Source organism: Saccopteryx bilineata, chromosome 2 (assembly GCF_036850765.1).
Source record: "Saccopteryx bilineata isolate mSacBil1 chromosome 2, mSacBil1_pri_phased_curated, whole genome shotgun sequence".
Lineage (NCBI taxonomy): Eukaryota > Metazoa > Chordata > Mammalia > Chiroptera > Emballonuridae > Saccopteryx > Saccopteryx bilineata.
In genome coordinates this window covers 90,491,128-90,518,588 of record NC_089491.1, presented here as the reverse complement: position 1 = coordinate 90,518,588, position 27,461 = coordinate 90,491,128, and the positions used below count along the sequence as shown (strand labels likewise).

At 36.8% G+C, this 27,461-nt stretch overlaps 1 protein-coding gene across 3 annotated transcripts in view; it reads left to right on the top strand.

Moving 5' to 3' along the window:
- Window positions 1-27,461, top strand: part of LINGO2 (leucine rich repeat and Ig domain containing 2) — a 1,440,550-nt gene that overhangs the window by 1,070,472 nt on the left and 342,617 nt on the right. The window contains exon 1 of one of the 3 annotated variants that reach the window (XM_066257392.1): window positions 14,796-14,910. The exons of the other annotated variants lie outside the window; for them this stretch is intronic. The gene's annotated coding sequence lies outside the window, so the exon portion shown is untranslated. Of the gene's footprint in view, window positions 1-14,795; window positions 14,911-27,461 lie in introns of those variants that run through there. 3 annotated transcript variants of the gene reach the window in all.

Sequence of the window (27,461 nt, the reverse complement as noted above, 5' to 3'; positions counted from 1 at the left end):
TTAATCCACTCATTCACTGACAGACACTTGGACTGTTTCCAGCAACCATTTTAACCTCGAAGTCCATTTGTTTCAGCTGAATGTCAAAATATTTTACCCTTGGTCCCCAAAAGTAAATGAGAGGTAAAGTGCTTAGCAAAACACCTCATCCTCATAACCACTTAGTATTAGTTGTTGTGGCGGTAGTTATTACTATTATTATTTATTATTATTATTACTTTACTTATATAAGCATTTATTTTCTTCAGGTTTTTGAGGAGATCTTGGTGTGATCTATTTATATCAGCAATTTTCTTCTTAGGATGATGACAGGTCTATAAGGTAAATTTAGTGTTGTGACTTTGAGATACTGCCCTGTTTAACAGACTATTATTGTTCATATTATAATTGTAGAGCTAGATGCCTTGATATTGAACTAAATAGTGTTTACTTTATAACCAAAGACCACTAGAATGGTTTTTCATACTAAATTATGGATTTTAGAATTAATAAAGACATTGGAAGCCACTAAAAGAAAACTTAACATATATCTTACATAAGCAAACAGATATTCTGATCCTCTAAAACTATACTGCAAGAAGAATGGGAATATAACAAAGACATTTCCATCAATCTCTGGCCAGTGTTTTGTAGATTGTTGATTTTGTGTGGCCCTTGTCTTTCCAGTAAAAGGCAGATTCTAGATTATCAGCTGAGATGTGAAGGCAGACCATGTAGAGATGTAGACTGGTAAACAGCAATAGAAGGTGGAAAATAAATCAGCCAGAGGTAAATAAAAGGCCCCAGGATTTGGTGTTAGATTGAACTATGGGTACCTACAACAGGGCAAGACTGGAAAGCAGCTCATCCCTTCTCAGCAGCTCACACAGCCCTCAGTGAGGAGCAGGGAAAGCCAGTGGGGGAGAGGAGAGGAATTCAGAGATGCTCTGTGGTTAGGAAAGTAGCACTGAATTGGTGGACTGTGGAGTTAAGTGGAAAGTCAAGCAGAGTCATGCCAGGTGCTAATAGTTTGATCAAATGTGTGTAAGAGGTTTTGGACTAGGTGGTAGGAAATCCCTGAGTGAGCAAAAATAATGTTACATTAGAAGGTATTTATTCATTCTGAGGATAAGATTTGGCATGAAATTAAGATACCGCTGGACACAGACAGTATTTACAAATTCTCTTCTGCTGAATGTGAAAGAAAGGATAACCATACTGATTATGTCTCTTTCTATTGAATCCAACATGACAATAACAATTAAATGATAATGCTAATCATCCTAAATTAAATATCAGGGTTGATACAGATCTTTGATATCTGTAACCCTGCAGTGTAGATGCACTGACAGACATATTCAAGATGAAGAAGCTGAGACTTGGAAAGCTTACACAGCTAATGTGTGTCAGGATCAGTTTCTCTCCCAAGATCCCCTTTATAAAATCTGTGAGTTTTCCATTATATTATCATTCCGTTTTACAGTTATTAAAACTAACAGTCTAATTCCTATGCCATTATACAAGTGCAATTTGTTCTATTTAAAATAAAATCTTAAGCCCTGGCCGGTTGGCTCAGCGGTAGAGCGTCGGCCTAGCGTGCGGAGGACCCGGGTTCGATTCCCAGCCAGGGCACACAGGAGAAGTGCCCATTTGCTTCTCCACACCTCCACCGCGCTTTCCTCTCTGTCTCTGTCTCTCTCTTCCCTTCCCGCAGCCAAGGCTCCATTGGAGCAAAGATGGCCCGGGCGCTGGGGATGGCTCTGTGGCCTCTGCCTCAGGCGCTAGAGTGGCTCTGGTCGCAACATGGCGCCGCCCAGGATGGGCAGAGCATCGCCCCTGGTGGGCGTGCCGGGTGGATCCCGGTTGGGCGCATGCGGGAGTCTGTCTGACTGTCTCTCCCTGTTTCCAGCTTCAGAAAAATGAAAAGAAAAAAAAAAAGAAAAGAAAATCTTATAATTGTGTATAATTTTCTTCTTCTTGTTATGTATATGTCTTTTGATTTTCCATAATTGGAAAGTAGCTTAAGAGTGAAACCCATGGTACAGTATTTATTTTTACAGAGGACCCACGGTTACTAGTTTTATGCTAGGCCTGTTTGCTGTTAGATATTGACATGGAAATAACTAACTGATTCCACCCTTTCCAAAATGAGAATAAAACTTTTTGTACAAATTTCACATATAATTTTAGGCATAAATATTGTATATATAAGTTTATATACTTATTATTTATTGAATACTTACATAAATGAAAAATTTTAAATTATTTGGATAATGGTTTTCATTTATATAAGATTTTCTTTCCTCTAACAGAGATCACCAAGGTAATTTAATGTATTATTTTCCCACATGTGTTCTTTGGAACACTGGTCTGGAAATACATGTTTATGTATAATTTTATAGGCAAATGCATTTACTGGTTTGTTAATTTATAAGAACTGACTGAAAAAGAAAAAAAAATTTGTCTGGCACATTGGGACACTTTTTTTTTCTTTTCATTACAGAATTTTTGGTAATCAGAGTAAAGTGAATAATTTTGAGCTGTCTTTCCTGCACATCGCTACTCATGTTAAGAACAAGCCTTGGCCAGATATATTTCCATTCTCTTTTCTCCTCACTCTCTCTTCCTCTCTTTGTTCCTTTCCATTTTCCTTCTTTTCTTTTTCTTTCTTCTCCCTCTTTCTCCCTGCACACAAATTCTCCTCTCTTCTCTCTCCTTCCCCCCCCCCACCTTACAAACATGTAAACTATGTTTTTTTCCTTTGGGCTTCCCTGCATTTCAATCAAAACGGGTGATTACCTCCACTAATATATATCCCTTTTCTAGATATGTTACAACCATAAATGAGGTTATAATTTTTCTCATTCATTCCAATGAAATCTGGACACTCTGCTCTCTCCCCAGGCTTTTGACCAGAGCATTATATATAATTTTAGGACCATTCCTTTCCTTTCCTGAGTAATTGCTTTTCAGAAGAATTACTTTCACACTTTTGGTGATAGAATTCTACACACAGGCTACACTTCACACATTCAAAATGCAGCCTAATTATTAAGCCAACGCCTGTCGTACCAGGCTACATGCATCATTAGCACTGTCATCGGGAGAATTTTGCTAAGAGTCTCTTCTGCAGGGGCACTGGGCCACATCAAACAGTCACAGTTTCTGTCTTCTTTGACTATCTCTAATCTTAAATAGCAACTTGACTCTCAAAGACTTTGTAATGACAATAAAAAGCAGAGCAAATATATCATATTATCAACAAAAGATAAAATCTGTACTGTAACAGTCAGAAAGGATCTGGGGTAGATGACAAGAACTACAGAGACTTGGGGGCAGAAAAAGCCATGGTGGGCTGGAGGCCCCAGGGAAGCTTCATGAAAAAGGTGGAGTCAGAGCTGAGGCTTAAAAAAGGGCAAGAACACTCTTTCTTTTTAAAAATACTTCGTAATAGTTGCCTTTTAATATCTTTCTATCTTCAGTTTTGTATTACACCCATTCAAATATAGAACTAAAAGCAAACTCAGCATGCCTTCCCATACCTGGGGGATAAAGCACTGACATCTCATGCATCTTGGAAGTTCCCCATGACCATCTTATCTCTCAAGACTCATGCTTCCTGTGCACACAACTTAGTTGGCCTCATGACTATTGTACAATGTTTGTCAGGTCCTGCTGTTTATATCTGACCAACTCGTATCTGTTCTTCTTGACTCCTTGAATATATTTCTCCTACATCTGATTCTATCAGCAGAATATGAGTCCTCTAAGGCAGGAGACCAGTTCTTATGCATCTTCGTATCTCACAGAGCATATATAAATGAGCATATGCCTTTTGTTCTCAATTGTATCAAGACTAAGCCACACAATGCTATGTCAGTTTTTATGACTTGAAATCAAACCTTATTCTCCTACTTTGCTTTTACTTAGCTGACATACCATTATGGAATGGTTGAAAAGAACAGCAAGTTCTATAATATCTAGTAAATGTGTTGTGGGCTGGAAAATATGATGTAAATTATCAGAATTGAAAATAAAAGTTTTATCACCAGCACAAGAAATACTGTAGATGGTATTGAAACATGACTCAAAAATGTAATTTTATAAAAATGATAGCAATTCAGCGTAGATTGAACACTAATTCTGATGAAAAAGTTTTAAGGGTTTAAATCCTTTTTCATGATTCTATCATACTAGAATTTAGCTAGGATTTAAATCTCAGTAAATTTTCTCCAGTATATCCAACTTGCATTAAACTATAATCAACATCATATAGTGCCATCTCCGTCTGTATCTCTAATCTAAAAAGACCTAAAATTAAACACTAACCCCCACAGTGTTAGCTATACCAATGAACAAGTTATTTCTATCATTCTATGACTATTTTTGTCATATGACATATTTGTTTCTAGAGTTAAATTATAAATGACATATTTTAACTGTACCTAACATCTTGGATTTCAACACTTCTCTTTTCTGACACATAATTTTCCCTTTTGCAATACAAGTAAAACTAAAATGAATAGAACACAAGTATTCTTTAAAAATCCATATTAATAATTAAAATATAAAGATTTCATTTTTTGGTTATAGGGTGTTAGATTGTAAATATTAAATATGAGACAGGTAGTCAATGACTGAAAGCATGTGTATGGGTTTTTATAGCTGTTTGCTAGCAAATCTGAAGCACTGGAAGAGGCATCAGTTTTCTAGCCCACAATCCCAACTTCTAGTAATTCCCAAATTTGTACCTAATAGAAATTCTCCTTCCCTGTTCCTGAACATCTTCCAGACATAGTTAATGCAAATTAGGTGACCAAATCTGATCTACTGTAGGCAAGGTAAGTACAGTTATTATAATACAATGTCTAAGCTCACATAATTTTTATTCAAATTAGTATTTGTTTCCTGGCGTGAGCTTGCAGCACAATGAAAACATCCTTCCCCCATGGAAAGGGTAGTGTTTTCTTCAGGTGATCTTCCATCAAATAGAACTCTTAATCAAGTCACTACCTTCTGAAATGCATGACTAGACTTTCCAAAAAAAAATAAAAAGAACTGTCCTGAAAGGGGTGGTCAATGATAGTTTGATCTCATTTGTTTTAACTTCTGTACATTATCCAATCATGAGTTACATTGTCTCACCCTTGCGAGCTAAGTTCTGGTCAATATGACCCATTTACTAAGAAAGAATCATATCTTGAACATAACTTGACTGTTTAAAATTGTGGTCTGTAAGTAATCAGAAGGTAATTGCATTAGTTACCTTTCTAGCTGCCGAGTGTTATACGTCTGGTCTCTATCTGGAATGCCTTGTGGGATTTAATCAAGGGCTTGGTGTAAGTCGAACTCTGTGACTGCACATTGAAGTTCCCCCAGATGTTTGGTTTATAGAGTTCAACAGAAAATTCAGCTTTTTTTTCCTTTTTTAATTTTAGAGAGACAGGATAGGGGAAGGAGGGAGGCAGAGAGGGAAAGAGAGAGGGAGAGAGAGAGAGAGAGAGAGGGAGAGAGAGAGAGAGAGAGAGAGAGAGAGAGAGAAAGAGAGAAACATCAATCTGTTCCTCTATGTGCCCTGGCCCTGACCAGGGATCGAATAAGGAACCTCTATGTATTGGGAGGATGCTCTAACCAACTGAGTTATCTGGCCAGGGCTTAGCTTGCTTTCTCCACAGGCATTTTGTTTCTTCTTTGCAAAGAGTTACAGGTTCCAGTAAGTATTTTTCACATGCAGAAACCCGGTACCTGTGGTTTGAACATACCAGAGAGGTACTACAATTTAAGTCTAGAAATAAATATGTCACAAATTATAATCAAGTAATGCCAGATGTATAGAATTAAATATAAATATATACCATATCTGCCTTTGCATAGCTTTATTCAGTTATACAGAGTGTATTTACTTATCATGTCACTTCTCCTATATTAGCTGCTGTCCATGTCTCTATTTTTTCCTCCTACCAGAATATACACATCTTAAGGTTGGGCACTGGTTCTTTCCTCTGTAGCAGCCTTCACTCCAAAAATGGTACCTGGTCAATTGGAGATGATAATTAAATAAAAATTTCAAAATGCCTGGCACCTAATAGCTCCTTAATATATTCTTATAAATAAATGAATTAATGAAATGATGAAAGAATTAATATGTGTATAACATTTTAGTACAGTGAAATGTTTTAATAGTGAATTGAGGCTTTCAATGGTTAAAAGAAAAGAATACACACTTTTCAGTTTAGAAATCAATTAGACTGAAAACTTTTATATAAATATTACATTTGCAACTTTGGAAATAAAATATCTTGCCAATATTTCCAAATTATTTAAATAAAATAATCTTCTTACTGGCAAATAGTGACATTCATAGCCTACCTTAGATGTTTATAACTGTAACCCTGTCTGCCCAGGCATCCACATTCACCTTATCTTTCAAAGTAACTCTCACCATGTTTGAAGAGAAATTAAAGCAGCTGCATTTCAAAGTTTGCAAGGCAGATCAGGTATTTTTTTATTGAATGAAATTCTTTAAAAAGGATTATTGCAATGATTATAATAAATATTATATTGCTTCTGTTACTGTTATTTATGGGACCATAAGGAAGTAAGTGTTATGGGTGATACATAAGAAAACAAAACTATTCTAATCTGAGTCAGTTCAAGGTCTAACTCCCCCAGAGAAGAATCAGGCACTTGCTGAGTGTTTTGTGTTGTGTCTGATAGAAGAGTTGGTACAGAAAGCTGGGCGCTGGCCTGGCACATTGCATTTGCCCACTTATCATTGCTTGCCTTGTGCAAGAACAGTCCATTATTTCATTCTTTGTGACATGAAAAAGAGCACCATGTCTGTTTACTACTAGGTACATAAGGACCAACCCCAAAACATGACCACCTATTAAGGTCATCTTGACATCTGAACAACTTCCAGGTGTTTTATCTCCATTCTCAACCCCCCACAATAAAGAAGAGCAAAGGAAAGTTGTTTTTTTCTTTCTTTCTTTTAAACTACTTTACTGAGATATGATTGACATGCAAGAAGTTGTACATAATTAATGTATACAACTTGATAAGTTTAAAAATAAATATATACTTATGAAACCATCATCACCCATTGAGGCCATAAACATAAGGGATGTTGTCTTAATTGGAATTAGAATTAAACTTGAAGTAGCTATATAAACGAAATCTAAACAACTATGATCTTCTGGTGATCTAATAATTTCAGCAGTTCTAAGTGTTTATTCATAAGAACTTAATTTTACAAACTCCTAACATTATTGGGTTTCTTTACATGTTTGTGTTCTCATATTACCTTAAGTTTATATTTGTTATGGTCATTAAGACAGCTATTGTATTTTCAAATATATTTCACTCCTTAGTTAGACTGAGAACTCTTTGTGGGCACTGTAGGAACTTATTTACGTTGTAGTTCCATGCCTCATAAAGTGCTAAATACTTCGGAGCTCCCAAAAAATGTTTGCTGAATTAATGAATGAGAGCTTTCTGCACACTATTTTGCATTATCTTCAGATGGCCATTATTTGACTTTCATTCATATCTTCAAATTACTTTGAAATACTGGTTATCACTCCATTTAACACCCACTCAAAAGTCACCCAGAAAGTATTTATTACTATATATTATGTCATAACATAGCACTGTGCTCGCTTTTCAGCGCCTGTTATATTCCCTTCATTGTCCTGAAAGAACTGATGATCTAGATTCAGAGACAAGACAAAACTACGTGAAGAACTAAATTACAAAATCAAGGAGTAAATTATTAAGAGTAAAATGCATATCATAAATGATATGAATATAGTTTGTTCTAAAATTATGCATAAGCTAGGTCTATTCTGGATTCACATGTGGAAAAGCCTCACATTCTTAGGGGGGTGCCAGAGGTAGTGTGCTTGAAGGACTGAGAGGCTTCCTGAGAGAATACAGTCCAAACAAAGTGAATCAGCAAACAAACCTGACCTAGTAACCAAATTTCAGTCAGCAGAGGGAGAAGTGATCTGATGAGCCTCTTGAATTTGTCTCTAAATTAGAAATCTGTCCCTCATGTTTCCTTTCACCACTGATTCATATGAAAATTTTAGAGAGAAGGTGAGAACTGTGACATAGAACTTACTGAAAATTACTCTGTCAGATATTAATATTCGTGAGGTCTCACTCTCATAGCTATAAGATATTGGGCACAAAGTTTGTTTTAATAGAAGATAACACAATGGACATTATCTCCATTTGGCTTCAGGAATACTGTTGAGTTTGGAGAATTGGAGGATGCAGTTATTTACTGGATAATATGACACCCACGCACAGAGTGTCTAGAAGTACATGGGTGTCATGCAAAGGCATCAGCACCCAGTGGAGGTAGCAGCACTTAACTGGAATATCAGTGTTGTAGACAAAGAGGGAGGAAGGGGCAGAGGAGTAGTGCAGTGGCTAGACATATAATTGAGTTCATGTTGACTCTTTTTGGTGATAACCAAAAATACCTGGAGCAGGACTCAACTGAGGGAAATAGCAAGTGACAGCTTCCATCCATAATAAATATTTAGAGGAAGGTGAGATAACTGAACATGAAGCAAGCCAGGAAAGCTTCATGATGGAAGAAGAACAGGATCTAGGTTAAGAAGAGCTGAAGGTAGTGGGGAGCGATGGTACTAGAAGATGCAGCTGAGGAGCGACAGTGACATATCCGCAGTCTGTATGGGGAGACCATGAGCAGGGTCTCTGCTCAGCACTGTGACTCACTGGAACTCTGTGTACATTAAGAGAGCAATGTAAGTAAGCAAGTGGATTATAAATAGATATCAAGGCCAAAACAAAAGAAGCCTGTAGCTGCTTCACCTCAAATATCCAAAAGTAACAGGTTCTTGATAGGACGTTTACAAAGTTAGTCAGAGAGTAACATTCCCTTGATCCACAGCCATGCACGGAGCACTTTACATATTATATTTCAATAGTCAAAAGTTCTATTATTATTATGTTTATCTTCTATAAATCAAAATTGAGGCTCAGAGAGTTTAAGTACCTGGCCCATCATGACAGGATAGAGATTAAGTCAGGATTCGAGAGGAGATGTGTGTGGCTTTACAAATCACAATATGTTGCCATCCTTTTCTACTTTTTCTCTGTTTGACTCCCTGATCCCAGTTGATTCAGGCTGGCCTTGAATTTTCCCCATGCTGTTGTAATTTCTTATATAACATAATGGTCATTCCATTTTACATAAAGATAAAATAATAAAATAAAAACACTATGGTAGATCTCTCACTTCTTGAAATCAGTTCTTTTAATGATATTCATTTTACCTGATTTTTTTTTTTTAAGATACTGGCCTTGAATTTGCAGTTCTTTTCTATTTCAGTACCTGGCCATGAATCTCCCAGCATCATATAGAATTGAGTGATTTCCTTTGATATGTTAATGTTCTAGGAGATAATGTGCATGTACTTTAATAAAAGACACATTCTTGTGCCCTGGCTGACCTAGAGGCAGAGTTTGAGTTCAAGGAGGTAAGCAGCAAGAAAGGAAATAGATTTTACAAAGGAGGATGAAGCAGACAAAAGAAGTTTTGAAGAGAGATGAGACTGAAATTAAAGAAGGCCACCTTGAGGGTGGAACAATTAGGCTTCACTTGGAAAACCTAAAAGACGGGCTTCAGCATGGACAAGTTCAGCATTCTGGGCTGGAAACATATGACTCGGGGCCTTGGGATGAAGATACCCATGCTGACAAGAAATCAATAATGACTTTCTCTACCATTGATTGAGGAGGAACATCTATCTACTCCAAATACCTGTGAGGACCTAACCTAATTAGTTTCAGGGACCATGTTAAAGTTGCTCTAATACTCTTGAGAATCACCAAGGGCGTAAGTTACTGTTGTGATGGCCCACCCTGCGGAACGATATCAGAAGGAACTGTGAAATCTTGTTCATGAAAAGTTGGCTGGAAGAAATCAGCCCCTCACTACACGGAGCACCTACCCGCAAGGGAGCGAGCTACTTTGCTGCCATGTCTGACTGCTTTATGCAAACCTTTTTTAACCATGTTTTATCTTAATGAATCAGTTTGACTTTGCAGGAAGAACCTGCAAAGAAATCACATTCAAGTAAAAGCGTGTGCGAATTTGTCTTGGAAGACTGAAATAATTGGTAGATAAGTTCAATTTTAAGAGTTAAATGAAAGAAAATCTTCAGTTTACACAGTTCAGATAGCACTTTGCATGATACTGTTTTCTTCTCATTTAAAATCGGGGGAATTTTCCAAGTTATTTATGAAGTCAGTGAAAAAAATTAGAAGGTGCTATCAAATATATCTTGATGTCAGTTTAACTCAAACAATAGTCATGCATTTTCAAATTTCCAGAAGAAAACTTTTATTCTTATAAATGAACCTTAGTTACTCTTTTTAATGTACCCTCAGAATTGGGCTTTGGAATAAAAAAATAGAGCTTTATATATGGTACAGTGGTGGAACAGAAAAGAGAATGGTAGAAAATAAATTAGTCTGTATGAAATACTTAAGGTTGGAACTAATTTTGTATGCTTCAGTAGTTACTAAATTCATATAGTAACATGCACTCTTTTTTTTTTCTTTTTTCTTATCTTTTTTTTTAAGTGAGAGGAGGGGAGACAGATAGACTCCTGCATGCGCCCCAACTAGGATCTACCTGGCGACCCCATGTAGAGCCAATGCTTGAATCAAAGAAGCTATCCTTAGTGCCCAGGGTCACATTCTAACCAATCAAGCCACTGGCTTCAGGAGAGGAAGAGGGAGAGAAGGGGGAGAGGAAAGGGAAGAGAAGCAGATGGTTGCTTCTCCTATATACCCTAACTGGGGATCAAACCTGGGATGTCTGCACTCTGGGCCAATGCCCTATCTACTGAGCCAACTGGCCAGGCCCTTGTAATGTACATTCTAAAAATATATTCATATATACCATCACCTGCAGTGAATATTAATTGTAACTCCATTTTAGCTCTCAAATACATTTAATTCTCTCCATCTTCTCTCTCTTTGGGCTGATGTAATTACCTCTTAACTGTTCTCTGTAGCTCCAGTCTGGCCCTGGCTCAGTCTGCTGCCATCAAATGGGGCTTTCTATCTGGAGGAAAGTGGATTTTCTCTTTGTCTGTTGCTCTCTAGGAAGGGGAATAAAACTGCATCTGGTGCATTTCTACGGAAGTTCATTCTAATCCTGTCTGGTTTATGAGCTGAAACATCGTTGTGTCAGAAGAGCACAGGGCTTCTCTGAGAATGACTTTCTAGATAAGGATGCCAGAACCACTCATGTAGGTGCTGGAACTGCTACAGGATTAAGTCTCAGTGTTGGTGTTTGTGTTTCCTCTCCTCCCGGCACCTGTCAGAGTCTTGGTTACCAAAATGCTAAGGGACTATTTTCCTCAAGTAAAAGATTCCAGAGAGGTTTTGTGGCTTACTTTTTCAGGTAAATTTTAGCCCTGATCTATTTGTCTATACAAAAGAACCACTATGCTTTTCCACTGTCTGAATTAGGTGTTAAAAAGGCCAAAACACTGCACAAACTGGATCATGAAGAGTCCATTTATAGGGACTGCATTCAAGAGCAGTGTAACTAGTGAATATGAAATAAGCAGCTTTATCCAAGGGCCAAAGTCAAGGAGCAAGGGCACACATGGTCAGCACACATGATAGGCAAGAACCAATTTTATTGGGTGTTAGAAACAAGCTGTTTTTCTTTTTAAAATAAAAGTTCATCCATGATTATGTATTATGCTCCAAACATATGAGAGACATTTTCCTAAGTTTTGGCAATGGTAGGGAACCAGAAAGATCGATCATGACGTTGAGGACTTTAATAAGTTTAAGTTTAATGGAGGAAAGCATAAAATAAATTATGCCAAAAGAAATAAATTTAAGAGACTCAAAAAGAGGTTCATTAAAGGCCTTACTCAGCTGATGTGTCCAGAAGCATCTGAAAACCAAACAGCTCTCTAAGTTGAAGCAGGGTGGGTGGGAAGAGGTAGGCTGAGTCCTGTGGTCTGGCTCAGGTACGGTTCTCAATTTCAGCTGCTGGAATTCTTGCAGTTGGTGGTGTTGGAGGTTGTTTTTGTTGGGCCTTTTGCTCAGGGCTATTGTCATAAAACTATCATCTCTTTTGAAAGTTTTGTTTATACACCTTGCTGTTTGTTGGTTAAGCCAAGGTTGAGGGGCAGAAGTAGGAAAAAAAAGTTGAAAGGAAACCGAAAAGAAAGCAGGGAGAATATCTAAGGCTATTTTGTTCTTCTACAGAAAGTATACAAATAAATAAAATATCTTCAAGGTTTGTAAGGTGAATGAAAACAGTGAATTTGGGAAAGGTAGAAGAGAGTTGTCAAAGAGGCATTTGTAAGGAGAAGACATTCGAGCTGAAATCCGACTGTTGAGAAGGAGAAAGCCCTATAAAGACATCAGGTTTAGCAATGACAAATGCTCTGAAGCAGGGCTAAGCTCAGCGTGTTTAGGCAGAAGGAAGAACAGAGAGATGTGTGAAGAAAAGGTAGAGATGGAGAGTTTATAGGTTGTGCTTTGAAAGTGGGTAATATGGGGAGAGAGAAGGATGTGGGAAAGTTCACAAGTGACTCCAGCTGTTTGGAGCTCACCTCTGCCCTTGCTGCCCTGCACATGTCAAGTGTTGACAGAAGACTCTGATGGAGTTTTAGGAGGGATAGTCTCAAATGTCAGTGTGCTGAGAATTCATCTGGGCATTGTGTTAAAGTGTAGATTCTAAATCAGAGGCCTGAAATCAAGCCTGTTATGCTTCTTTCTGATGAAATCCTGAGTCAGGCCGATGATGGTAGATGATGCTAGTTGAAGAGCATCCCAAGAAGAAAGGCTTCAGGGGATTCTCTGGTGACCCCTGTCTTCTCCCCACTCCTGCCAATGCTTTAGATATTAGAATGGGTATAGCCAGGTTTTATTTTCTTCTCTCCAGTTTAAGGTAGCCTTTGGGAAGCCTTTTCCTTGGTCTGTTTATTAGCTTACCTGAAACCACTGTGATCTCTTTTGAGTGCTGGTTCTTGGCAAATTTTCTATTTAAATTTTAAAATGGCAGAACTTTTTTATTTTTTTTTTACAGAGACAGAGAGAGAGAGAGAGAGAGAGAGAGAGAGAGAGAGAGTCAGAGAGAGGGATAGGTAGGGACAAACAGACAGAAAGGGTGAGAGATAAGAAGCATCAATTTTTTGTTGCGGCACCTTAGTTTTTTATTGATTGCTTTCTCATATGTGCCTTGACCATGAGGCTACAGCAGACTGAGTAACCCCTTGCCCAAGCCAGCAACCTTGGGCTCAAGCTGGTGAACTTTGCTCAAATCGGATGAACCCACGCTCAAGCTAGTGACCTCGGGGTCTCGAAGCTGGGCCCTCCGCATCCCAGTCCAACGCTCTATCTATCCACTGCGCCACCGCACAGTCAGGCAGTAGGTGCTATTTAAATCACCTTCCCTACAGGTATCTTTAATACTTTGAGATTATTTTGTCATATGCTACTTACAAATTCTATGTAGCCTGAGTAATTGTTATAATTGTTAAATGAAAAATGCTTGGTTTCTCATTTATTTATAGAGTTGAGGGGTTTTTTTTATTTTTTCCATTGGGGACTCTATAGACTGCAGAGTACAGACACTGAAAATATCTGTCCCGTTATAAGTATGGGAAATTCTTTCTAGAATACATTAAATAACTTAAAACTATTTTTAGCAGGTAACAAAGCATTTGTAAATGCATGTATATCAAGGTAGTGATTTGACTAAAACATTGTGTAAGCAAACTAGAAAGGACTATGAAAAATTATTTTCTCCTCTGTGATTAATCAATTTAGAAGTCCTAAGTATTTTTTACTGTTTCCTATAAATATAGACCAAGGGGAAAATGCCTGGGTCAAGAAGACTGTGCTGTTGAACTGTAAGGACATCCCATGAATTTAGTTCTGAATAACTGAAGACAGGGAACAATGCTTCTGCTTCTAATGGGCCAGCATTATTATTTTCATCCATTTTTATGAAAGTGTATTGTTTAAGAGCAACAGGTGTAAGACCTTAATGGGCATACTGTCTGGTCAGCTACTGACCACCTCTATGAACTTTGGCAAATTAGATAGACCCCTCTGAACCTCAAACTCCTCATCTGTAGAGCAGCCCCTCATGAGGTTTGTAACAGTTAAATAGAATATGCACGTAAATTTTAAGCATGGTATCTGGTACCCAGTTAAGCTTTCAATAGATGTCAGGCATTCCTATTAGGAATATGATTGCTAATTGTTATTTTCCCAACAAGAACAAATCCAATTAAGGAATAACAGGTTGGCAGAGCCTTCAAAACCTATTTGTGATCTGAAATTTACGGACCAGCTGCTTATTTGCTTGTTTATTGCATTTGATATTGCTTAGCTGCACATAAGGGAGGTGGGTGGCCAAAGCTTAATTTACTTGTCCCTGTTTTTAAAAATGTGGGTTTTGGCTCTCACACTATTCTGAGGCATGGCCTGGTGGAAGCACTGGAGATATGCACACTCCAGGCAGGTGGGAGGATTGTGCCGCACTCCCAGGGGCTCTGCGTCTCTCCCCCCTGTGTGCCTTGTAGGAATGAGGTTGCCAGTGCTGCCAGCCAAAGGCCCTCTCCTCCCACAGACCTGGAAACACATGAAAAGAGCCATGACTCACAGGCTACAACTTTTTCAGCTGCTGGATACAAGCATTGATAGGCTCAGCTCCCATGTTTTCATAACCCTGCAGGCTGACTAGAGGGGAAAGGGCTCTGCAGTTTTCAAATAAATAGTGCTTTCTGACCATAATTGAGAGCAACTGAGAGGTCCGTGAAGAGGTTAGGACTCTGTTCCTGTTTCTTTGCTGGAGTCAGTGGGAAGGATGATCTGAGGGGACACCAGTGTACCTGCAGACCCTTAGAGGTACGGTATTTGAAGTGCGTGCAAATCCTTCCTTACAGACAGTCAGAGCCCTTGCTTTCCTACCTCCCATCTTTGCCCATTTCTCGAGTAGCACTTAACTCATCGTGTCATCTTTTGTTGTGGTGGCTGTTATTGGCCTGTCTTCTGTGGACTGTGTGCTTGGTTGAGGGCAAGTCTCCTGCCTTTGTAATCATTGGATCTCCAGCCCTGAGCCCAGAACCTGGTAGACAATAAGTGCTTAAATAGCAATTCCTGGCTACGTGCATGGATGTATTGGTGAGTGGGTGATGAATGGCTACACTGATAAAATTAGGGAAAAGAAAATACTGCAGCACAGTGGACTGTGGTGCACATGGAAATACTCCTTAATTATCAGACAGACATCTGGTGGGAGGAATAGTTGATTAGAAAGAGAGTTCTGAAGTTCAGAAAACTTAAAGTTATAATATTAAGTTTGAGAGCATTTACTTTGTCTATAAAATTTGAAGTAATTTGGGGGAAAATTTGAAAAAGAAAAGTGACCTTAAAAGTATAAATGGTGGTCTGTGACAGACATGACATTTCAAAAGCAGATTTTGTTTATTTAAAGGTGAGGTATATTGAATCTGTAGGAGATTTGAACAGACTAAGAGCTTAATGTTCCATTGAGAAAAGGTGGTAGAATTTCATTCATGCACTCATCAAAACAGTGTTTTTTAAAAACCTATTTTGTGGGTCCTGGTCAGTTACCTCAGTTGATTAGTGCATTTACTAGATATGCCAAGGTTGTGGGTTCGATCCCCAGTCAGAGCACATACAATAAAGAACAAATAAGTGCATAAATAAGTGAAACAACAAATCAGTATTTCTTTCTCTCTCTCTAAAATTAAAAAAAGGGGGGGCCTTTGTACTGAACACAATGGGCTGTGCGATTAATTGATCCACATCTTAGTGCTCTGGGTCTTCACACTTAAATCAAGAAGTAGACAAGAAAATAAGTAATTGTAATAGTAGGAAAATAGAGGTATGATCATCAAGGCACTATGAAAATACAAGTGATGGACTTGTTCAACCCTTTTCATGAAAATCTGAAAAGGGGAGAAAGATGAAATCTGAACCAGAACTTGAAGAATAGATGGCAGTTTAGAATAAATGGGAGAAAAAAAATGACATTGTACATGTAAAGATATAGAAAATCTGGGAGGAGCATGGTGCATTCTGAGAAGTGCTTCTGTATAACCACTTCATTGGGCTGTATGAGGGAAATGAGGAGATCAGAAAGACCAAGGATAAATTATTCAGGACTTCTACATCAAACTATGGATTCAAAATATGTCCCTCCATGTAGGTTATACATAACTGAAGAAGAATGTTATAAACAATACTAATTGCTTTTCCAAATATTGAAGTATAATGCCTAAAGGGTGCATTGTAGTTCTACTTGTTAGGTGGAAAATGTGTATTCAGTGGTTAAGTAGTCTTGACTTCATGTGCTTTTAATTATTTCGTAAAGGCAATGGATTTAAAATATAACAATGTGATTTCACTTTATACTCTTGTCTCAGTTTGGCATACATCCTTTTACAAATCAGAAAAGCATCCTGGAAAAAAAAAGTATTACCATGATTTTCTTTCAAGCAACATGTAGAATCTTAACTATTTTTAAAATGGACTCATTGATAAGGTCAAAAATAAAATCTAAAAACAAATAGAATCTAAAAACCACTGGTTTCTTCTTGACCTTGACTTTCTTACAAGACCATCCAGCTCAATAAATTCAATGTCCTGCAAAAAGAAGGTGATACTTTATATCTTAACTATATTATGCCAACTCTATTCTAAGGCAATATGTTCATAAGTTCTCCTGTGTGACTTTAAATATCTGTCTTATAAGATTTTGCATTCCTTACCTCAAAATATCTTTACAGATTGATCTTTTTAAAACTTAGTTTAAAATTATATTTTTCTTTAGTCAAACAAGTAATTAACCAGATATCATCCTCTTAAAAATTATCAGTGCATTAGAGGAATTACAATTAAAAAATCAAGAGGATATTTCCAGGTTGCCTAGCTCTGTTTAATATTTTTTGACCAATATTTTTAGAGTGACTTTATGCAAAACACTATAAATTTGTATGGCGGTGGTGGTGACAGGCACAAATAACGTGAATATTGAAAAGCACTCATGGTAGATACTGGGTTACAAGGCATTACTCTAAGTGTTTTTTACAATTTTAACATATTTAGTCCTGGTGTATAAGGGGGTTACCTTTTTATATCCCCATTTTATCAATGAGAAAACTGAGACTCAGCGAAATTATTAAGTAACATGCTGAGATGATGAGCCAGAAAATAGAGGAGCCAAAACTTGAACTTCTGTTATCTGGATAGAGCCTTTGTTCTTAGACCCTTCTGGACTCCTGCCCTAGAAGGAAACCAGGGCTTCCTGCAATAGTGAGAGGACAAGTCATGTCACCATCTGGGAACTATTTCAGGAATTTAGACTAGGAAGAGAGTTCCTGTCTGGATGATCATGAAGAGTTCAGAGGAGACATTGTAACTATACCTCAAGGATTGGTGAAATTTTGTCAGGCAGAGGTTAAGATGACACTGCAGGCTAGGAATTGTCATCAGCAAAGGCACTGAGGTGGAAGAGCACAAAAAATAGAAGAGAATACAGGAAGCATTTTGTCAGGAGTGGTGTGGAGAATCCTTGTAGAAGGGCAGGAGGAGAGTTATTAGAAGGAAAGCTGTAGCAAATTCTAGAGAATCATAAAGCCCAGATACAAGAGTTTGAAATTCATTCTGGATGTGAAGGCTTGTGATTAGAAGTTTTTAATTAATTTATTTATTTTTTATTTATTTGAGCAAAGGATTAATAAGGGAAAATGAATTGGGCAGGTATGTGTAGGATTGATTAGATAGAAAAATTACAAAGATCTGAAAGGAAAACAAAGGTTGATATTTCAATGAATTTAAATGCTTCCCCAAGAATAACAAGGGCAAACTTTTAAAAGATCAAGGGCTTCTGAGTACCTTAACTCTGCCACAAACCTAAGATGATCTGGAACTTGGCGATAGCACACGAGGCACAGTTATGAAATCTTGCCCTCCGTACACAAACGTGACTTTTTGTACCGTCTGTAAATCTGGAAGAATAATGTATTTTCAGTTCCCCCCTGCATTCAGAACCCATGAGAAATACAGTTCTTTATTTAACTTTACCTCTGTATCTTGATGACAGATTTGCCCAAGATAAATGCACAGAGGGGTGCTGGTAGTACATAAATTTCAGATGTCTGTGGCTGTCCTGTGGTCTGCAGGAATGATGTATGTGCTGCTTTAAAGTGGGCATTCATAACAGTTAGAACTTACTCAGGGCACAAGGGACCGGGAATGAGTAAGCCAGTAAAAAATTTCACAGGTGGCCCTGGCCGGTTGGCTCAGTGGTAGAGCGTCGGCCTGGCGTGTGGGAGTCCCAGGCCAGGGCACACAGGAGAAGCAGATGGGTGCTTCTCCACCCCTCCCCCTCTCCTTCCTCTCTGTTTCTCTCTTCCTCTCCCACAGCCAAGGCTCCATTGGAGCAGGGTTGGCCCGGGCACTGGGGATGGCTCTGTGGCCTCTGCCTCAGGTGCTAGAATGGCTCTGGTTGCAGCAGAGTGATGCCCCAGATGGGAAGAACATCGCCCCCTGGTGGGCGTGCCAGATGGATCCCAGTAGGGCGCATGTGGGAGTCTGTCTGACTGCCTCCCTGTTTCCAACTTCAGAAAAATTAAAAAATTTAAAAAAATTAAAAAAAAATTTCACAGGCTATAACCAATGTTCTTACATAAGTCCCAATTGTTTCTGGAGAGGCAAAAAGCAATGATCTGGACCTAATTTCAGTATAGTTTTCCCATTGCACCTGTGCCTCATGGGGCCTCAGACATGCAGATGTCAAGAGCAGATGAGCAAGAACCTATGAGTTGTATATCTCACGAGAATTCTGAGGGAGAGCTGTACCTCAGCTTTATATTTACTGGACTTGGAATGGCAGGGCATTGACCAAATACATGTATTCTAGGAAGCTGAGTTTTGAGAAAGATCTGGGAGATTCCAGGATAACTCTACAAACATCAGATTTGCATGGCCTTATCATTGGGTGGGTCACAATTACTTGCATCAGAGAAAATGGCAGAAAACTTGTTCTAAAAGTTGTAACCTTTTTGTAGTAATGTGAATAAATTCATTTTTGTGTAACATTATACTGTTTGACGGATGTGCTGCATTTAATTGACAATCTCCTTACAACACCCCAAAGTAAGGCCCTCAGGGGGTATTTCATCAAAGGGAGCCTTTTGGTTGATGTTGGTGCTTTATTTCACTCAAGAGGAAGCTTCAACAAGCTAGAACTGAGGAAGCATCTTGAAATGATATGTTAGTGTTGAACACATTGAAGAAAAACAAACTGAGTTTAAGTGAAATTAAATTATCCAGTTTTAAAATTAATATTAAATCATTCAAATATGAGACTATAAATAGAGTTAGACAATGACTGACTGCTTCTTATCTTAAAACTTATTTATGATCGTCTTGTATGCTGACCCCCTCTTTCCACTTTAAATGTGACTCTGGGTTCAATCAGTTTGTAAGGAAAAGGATTGTATATGAACCAAGAGGCTAAGTCCTCTGAGCTTGACTGGGAGTATTGGCAGCTACAAGTTACTGCAGGTGCTCTGAGAGAGGTGGTACTAAGATCAAAGTTTTGATTTGGTGCATCTATGCCATTTCACTTACTTTTTTCTGTTGCCTTTATAAAAATTTATTTTGAAATAATCTTAAACATATAAATAAGTTTAAAAAAATTGTACAAAGATTTCCTGAATTGTTTTTACCCAGAATTAACTGTTGTTAATATTTATGCCATATTTGCATTATAATTCTCTATTTATGATATATGTATTTTTCCACAACCATTTGATAGTAGGTTGCAAATGCATGCCCCTGTAAAAGTAACATTTAGCTACTTCAGTGGGTTTTTATTAAATGCAAGACTATTCTCTTACATATATTAAGGGTGATACTTTAATCTACAATCAATATTGAATTCATTGACTATCCCCATTATATTATTTATGTGAATAAATATATAGGAGGTCATTGGGTTACGACAGTCTCAACATACAATATTTCAAGTTTACAATGCTCAATCCCATAAAAACTTAAAAAATTTGAGATGTGTTTGGCTTACACCGTTAGCATTGTACTTATAGACTATATGGGTGAACTAATTTGGTTGTGCATGGCAGAAGAATATGCAGTATTCTTTTCTGTGGCTTCGCTGTGTTTTTATGTTCTAGATTATAATTTTACAGCTATGTTAGAATAGGTAAGTGATTTAGGCTAGGGTGTGTTTCAACTTACACCAAGATTTGGGTTATGTCACTATAATAGAAATGAAACTGTGTTGTAACCTGAGGACCCCCTATAAAAGTCTAGGATCCAGTCATGCATTTACTACACTAAAGGGAGACAATTTTCATGTAATATTTGGAAAGGGGCCATGGTAGAGTTATATTTATTAAATGTACTTTTATCTTCAGAAGATATATCCCTGAGAAGTAGTCTATCAATCAAGGTTCTCCAGAGAAACAAAGCCAATAAAATATATTACATTTTGTAGGACATGTTACTTGTGAATATATATTTTACATGTGAATATATAAAATATTAGACATACATATATAATATATGGTCATTATAATTATTATTCAAATATTATTGCGACCCTAATGAAAATGCCATGAGTTTTTTTAGAAACTTGTGATATCGATATTTCTGGTTGGATTAAGAATGTTTGAGAGAAATAATCAAATATAATTTATTTTTTTTCTAGAAGATCTTAAAATCCCTTCCAATTCATATCTGTTTATATGTACCTATATATAAATCTATATATCTGGAAAAAATGGAACTAGGCAAGTTAAAAATTAATAGGGTAAGCCAAGCACTATTACTGTGGGCTTGTGTCTAAAACCTATAGGGCAGACTGGTAGGCTTGAACTCAGCAGGAGTTGATACTTCAGTATTTTTTTTAATTTATAAATTCAATTTAATGGAGTGACATTGGTCAATAAGAATACATAAGTGCCTGACTAGGCAGTGCACAGTGGGTAGAATGTCAGACTGGGATTCAGTGGACCCAGGTTCAAAACCCCGAGGTCACTGGCTTGAGCGAGGGCTCATCTGGTTTGAGCACAACTCACCAGATTGAACTCAAGGTCGTTGGCTTGAGCAAGGGGTCACTTGCTCTGCTGTAGCTCTCCAGTCAAGGCACATATGAGAAAGCAATCAATGAACAAATGAACAACTAAGGTGTCGCAATAAAGAATTGATGCTTCTCATCTCTCTCTTCCTGTCTGTCTGTCCGTTTCATTCTCTCTCTCTCTCTCTCTCTCTCCCCCTCTCTCTCTGTCACACACACATACACAAGAAAGAATACATAAGTTTCAGGTTAATATCTCTATAGCACTTGAACTATTGATTGTGTTGTGTGCCCATCACCAAAAGTCCAATTATTGTCTGTCACTATATTTGTTCCTCTTTACTTCCGTCCCCCCACCCCCCTTCATCTTGTAAGCACTTCTCTTTTGTTTGTGTCATGAGTCTCAGATACTGTAGTGTTGAAGTACATTGTCTTTTTTTCTGGGAAATGTCAATTTTGGCTGTTAAGGCATTCCAACTGCTTGTATGAGTCCCACCCATATTATTGAAAACAATCACTTAAAGCCAACTGACTTTAGATGTTAGGCACATCTATAAAATAGATATATAGAAAAAAATATACAGTTTTATAGAAACACCAAAATTCATGTTTAATTTAATAATTGGCCTAGCCAAATAAGATTAGAGTTTATGATCTTATAAACTGAAAACTATCAGAGTTAGACATTATCACCCGTATTTTATACATGAGAAGTCCAAGTCTTAACACCACCGTTTTTACTAAGGACATTCACTCTGCACATATGAGCCAGAATACCCAGTGTGTCTCACTCTGAAAACCTGTGCTTCTTACATGTCATCCCATTGTCAAACTTCAGGATGAGTTGATTTAGGAGGCTGCCCGTTTCCAGTCACTGATAATGTCCAAACAAAATATGAATGACCAGCTAGAAAGGATATGCCATATAAAAATGGCCAATAGATATGTGAAAACATGCTTAACTTCACTAGCCATTAGGAAAATGAAAAATCAAAACTACAATGAGATATCACCTCAAACCTGTTAGAATGGTTATTTTTAACAAGATAGGTAATAACAAGTGTTAGAGAGGCTGTGAACAAAAAGACCCCTCATTCACTGCTGGTGGATATGTAAACTGGTACAGTCATTATGGAAAACAGTATGGTGGTTCCTCAAAAAAATTAAGAATAGAGTTACCATATGACCCCGTAACCTCTCCTTTGGGTATCTACCTGAAATTAAACATTTTAATTGCAAAACATATACACACCCCTATGTTTATTGCAGCATTATTCATAGTGGCCAAGACATGGAAGTTACCAAAGTGTCCTTTGATAGTTGATTGGATAAAGAAAATGTGATATATATTTATATTCTAAAACAAAACACTATTCAGCCATAAGGAAACATAAAATACTGCTATTTGTGACATGGATGTATCTTCAGATATTATGCTAAATGAAATCAGGCTAAGAAATAGTTAGGAACCAATATTCACTCATATATAGAATACAAATTTGAAAGCAATAAATGAATAAACAAGAAAAATAAATAAACAAAAACTTATAGACACAAACAACAATATGGTGCCAATCAGTGGGAAGGTGGGTGAGGGCAAAGGGATCAAATATATAATGTCAAAAGAAGATTTGACTTTGAGTGGTGAGCACATAATGTAATATACAGAGGATGTATCATAGAATTCTATACTTGAAACCTATACAATTTTAATACCCAATGTCACACAAATCAATTTAATGAAAAAAAAATACATGAAGTCAACCTAAAAAACAATTTTCCAGAAATGATTCAAGCTTTAATTAAAGCCTGATCTAAATACTTTTTAAAATTTCATTTGGCTTTATAAATCCATAGTAAGTTTTAAAAATGTGTTTTGGGTTTTCTCATAGAAATATAACATTTTTATGCACAGGTATACTTGTGTGAAATTAGTACATCTCATCAGAATATACAAGTAAATTCTACCACCTTTTTTCTTAGAACCAACATTAACTTATAGTTTCAAACTAGTGCTAATATTTGGCAGGTCTGTTTTCACAAAGAAAAATAGGAGACTTTATAGAATAGCTCTACTACTCAAAGTCAACTATAAATGACTTTTATGTATAGACTTTAACATCCAAATAAGCCATTTGTATCATTATATTTTTATTCCAGGAGTAATCTGATGGTTCAGTTGTTTTTCTTTGTTTATTTTATAGACAGTAGAGCTGTAATCAGAGCCCATGGTTTACCTTGACAATTATCCTCAACATCAGAAAGTTTTATCCTTTCTAGGGCATTTTCCATAATAAGTAATAATTGTAGAAGTAATACTCACTAAGCATTATTAGGTATCAAGTACTTTGCTAAGTGGTTTATAATTATTATCTTAGTTATTTGTCATAGCAACTCACAGGTAAGTACTACTGTTGCTGTCATTTTTAGAGAAAAAAAAAGCAGGTACAGGAAGACTGAATAATTCTGAAAGTATGATTCTACTCAGATAAACTGCAGGTGGATATATTTTTTTAAATTTTTGCTTGTCATTTTAACATAAATGGATTTATTTTAATATAATTCAAATTTTCCTTTAACAATCTGAGTACTAATATTTCAATAGCGATAGAGCAAAGAAATGAATTACCTTGTTCATAATCACCAGCAAGATGTTTGCCAAATTAGAAAATTAATTTATGACCTTTCAACACCCAGTCCAAAGTTTTCCATTAAACAGTATCTTCTAATAATAAAACACAATTATGATAGCTTAACATATGAAAATTTTCATTGCTTAGCAAATATGATTTATTTTTATATTATAGTCTATAATTACCATCACTGAGCCATTGTATGGTGCTTTGTTTTAGTAACATGGTGTCATCGCCATGAAGGTTGGTTTTTTTTTCTCTATGTATGGTTCTTTCTCACTGTGTAAAAAATAAAAGGCAACTCTTCAGTCTGATTAAAAAATTTGAAACTGGCCTGACCTGTGGTGGCGCAATTGATAAAGCATGGTCCTTGAACTCTGAAGTCGCCAGTTCAAAACCCTGGGCTTGCCTGGTCAAGGCACATATAGGAGTTGATGCTTCCTGCTCTTCCTCCTTCTCTCTCTTTCTCTCTCTCTCCCCCTCCCTCTCTAAAATGAGTAAATAAAAAAAGCAAATTTGAAACCTATGCAGGTTTGATCTCTGGTCAGGGCACATACATGAGTCAGCCAATGAATGCATAAGTAAGTGGAAGAGCAAACTAATGTTTCTTTCTTTCTGTGTGTCTCTCACTCTCTTTGTCTCTATTTTTCTAGAAATCAATCAATAAATAAAATTCAATTAAAAAATTGAAACATAATGGATTAATTTTCTTAACATGAAAAGGCCTATGTTCAGATTTTTTTTCAGACTTGTCTATCGTGAAACTTTGCAGATACAAATCTCCTATGTAGCAGGGGACAGTGCTATTGGATTCAAATCCAAGAATATAGGTAATGATTCATATATTGTAAATATGATAGAAATGACATGAGCTTTCTTAGTAACTTGTGATGTCATCCTTCCTGGTGGGATTTAAATATAGCTGGGGGAAAAAAGTAAAATGAAATTTATCTTTGCCTAGATTTTAAAATCCCTCCTAAACTAGATAGCTTTTAATTCTGTTAGTCTCCATTTTTAGATAATAAAGAAGATTCCCCCTATTGTGCTTGCCATTGTGAACAGTATAATTCCCATTTTATAAATTATGCTATTATACAGGGATTAAAATGTATGAAAATATTGCTGTTTTTACAGAATAATCTAATCATGTATAGTTCTGGAGGTATATAAAATGAAACATTTAAAGGGTAACAATGGTAAAGCATTCAGGTCTAGGGTATCATGTTCTATATTTACCTGCATGCTACTCATACTAGTGCATTAAATTCTTAACCAACCCAACCTAAGCTTTCATATGGTAACATATGATTTTTGATGGTGATACAAAGGATTTTACTCAATTCTGCTCAGACAGCATTCAATGTGAAAGCTATTACATTTCTGAACACCTAGTTGGCATATAAGCCCTCAGCCATCACTTCATTGCAGAAAAAGCAGAATGTGAGACTAATAAATAATCTATCTTAAAGTAAGGCATTAGTCATTTTCAAATGAGTAAATAAATAAGTAAACAAGCAAATCCATCTGTATCAGAGCTTGTAGGTATAGATCTGGCCAGAGAAAAGAACTCTGTGGCAGATTTCTTTGATATTTGTTTCTACCACCAAGATACAAACCTGCATGCCTCTCTGACATCCACACCCTGATATAAGAGAGCATAACTACTAATAACAATAAAGTACTTCCACATTCAATGAGTCTGTCTCGGCCCTGGTCCAGTAGCTCAGTTGGTTAGAGCATCATCCAGATATGCCAAGTTTGCTGGTTCCATCCCCAGGACAGGGTACAAACAAGAATCAGCCAATGAATGCATAAATAAGTGGAACAATAAATCAATCTCTCCCCCTTTTGTCTCTCTCTCTCTAAAAGTCAATAAAAATTAAGAAAAAAGAGTTTGTCTCATAAGACTGAATGTCAATGTTCAACTGTGGTAAGACATTGTTCTTAAAGTAGATCTGCGTTTCTTAGAGAGGCTAAGAAATTTCTGAAGTTCATATTAAAAATTCTAATTCAGGGTAAAGGGGGGGGTCAAATATATGGTGATGGAATGAGATTACACTTTGGGTAGCAAGCACACAATAAAATATACAGATGATGTGTTATAGAATTGTACACTTGAAACATATAATATTAACCAATGTCACCCCAATAAATTTAATTGAAAAAGAAACATGCAAAAAATGAAAAGAATCCAATTAGATCCTCAAATATACCAAAAACTATAATAATAATAAAGTATTTTAATTCAGTTATCATTCTGGTGCAGATTAAGACAGGCTTGGGGCCACATAGAACATAGGAAATATTTAGCACATGATAAAGAGATGTTTTTAACAGAGTTAGTTCCCTTGGGCAATTCAGCCTGTTTCACCAGTTGAAAATAATTGTATATATAACCCCATCTGATCCAATTTTGAATAGCACAAATGATCTTTGTATTTATGATTACTTTTACTCTTTAGGGCAATTAACATATTCATTGTATATTGGGGCTATCACCATCCACTCTCTGAGCTTATGGAATCTGAAGGGTTTTTTTGGGGGGAAGGGGGAGTTAGCTCAGATCCTTCCTACATCTTGTATAAAAGTGCAGGGGTGTATTGCTCATTCTTGCTCTTATAAGCATCTGGATGGGGCTTCTTAAAATGGGTTCCCACAGAAGACAATATTACTGACATCCTGCTAAAATTTGTGGAAAAGATAGTTATCCTTATTTACTGGTGCAGAGGGGAGGGTTAACTGGCCAAGGCTTTAGATTTAGGAAATGGAGTCTTGTTCTAAAATGGGCTGCTGGTCACTACATTTTGACTGAACTAACGTTTGGCTTCTAGACCTTTAAATATCTCTTTCAGTGTCCCTGAGTTTCACTTACTAGTCTTTCCCTTCTTGAACAATTTCTCCTGGAGTGTTAGGACCAGTTTATAGCCTCTCCCACCCCACCTACCTCTAGTGGTCTCCTATTAATCTAATGGAAAGCTTTTCCTCTTTGTTTCCTTCAGTGAATTGATCTTCTCTCCACCCACCCTCTTTCCGTTTCCTCCCATCCTCCCCTCTTGCTCCCTCTATTCCTTCCTTTTCTCTCAAAACCTACTTCTGTTTTCCCAGTAGAACTTATCTGGCTCACATATCAAGATTCTGTGTTATTAGTAAGGAAAATTATCATTTCTTCTAATGCAGGGCTGGGAGAAATTAATCCCCAAAGCTCTCCAGGAAGTGAAGGAAAATGTTTTTATGCCTTTTTTTTTTTAGTACCACATAGGAAAAAGAGAAAAAAATAACAATTAGGTTTTCAATTTAAAAAGCCTGTATGTATATGTATGTTACCTCAATCATATATCTTGGTTTAAATTAATCTCAACTAATTCTCATTTCAACCTGATTAAGTCTCAAGTTTAGAATCTCAGTGAGTATTATGAAAAAAATGAAATTGTATATATTCTCTTTTAGAAAAATTGGCAGATTTAGTCAGGATTCTTTTACCAAGACTAGGGGGATCAGGAAAGCACCTGAACAAAGCCTTTTCTCATCAGTGGGTGCTATGCATTACCCATGCATACAGACTAATACTGGAAAGGGTAAAAGATGTACATAATAAAATAGAAACAAAACCTATTAGCATCTATCCAAAAGGCAAATAAAAGTGGTATGGGACCAATCCTCTTGTGATTTTCTTGCCTGAAGATGTACATTTCTTA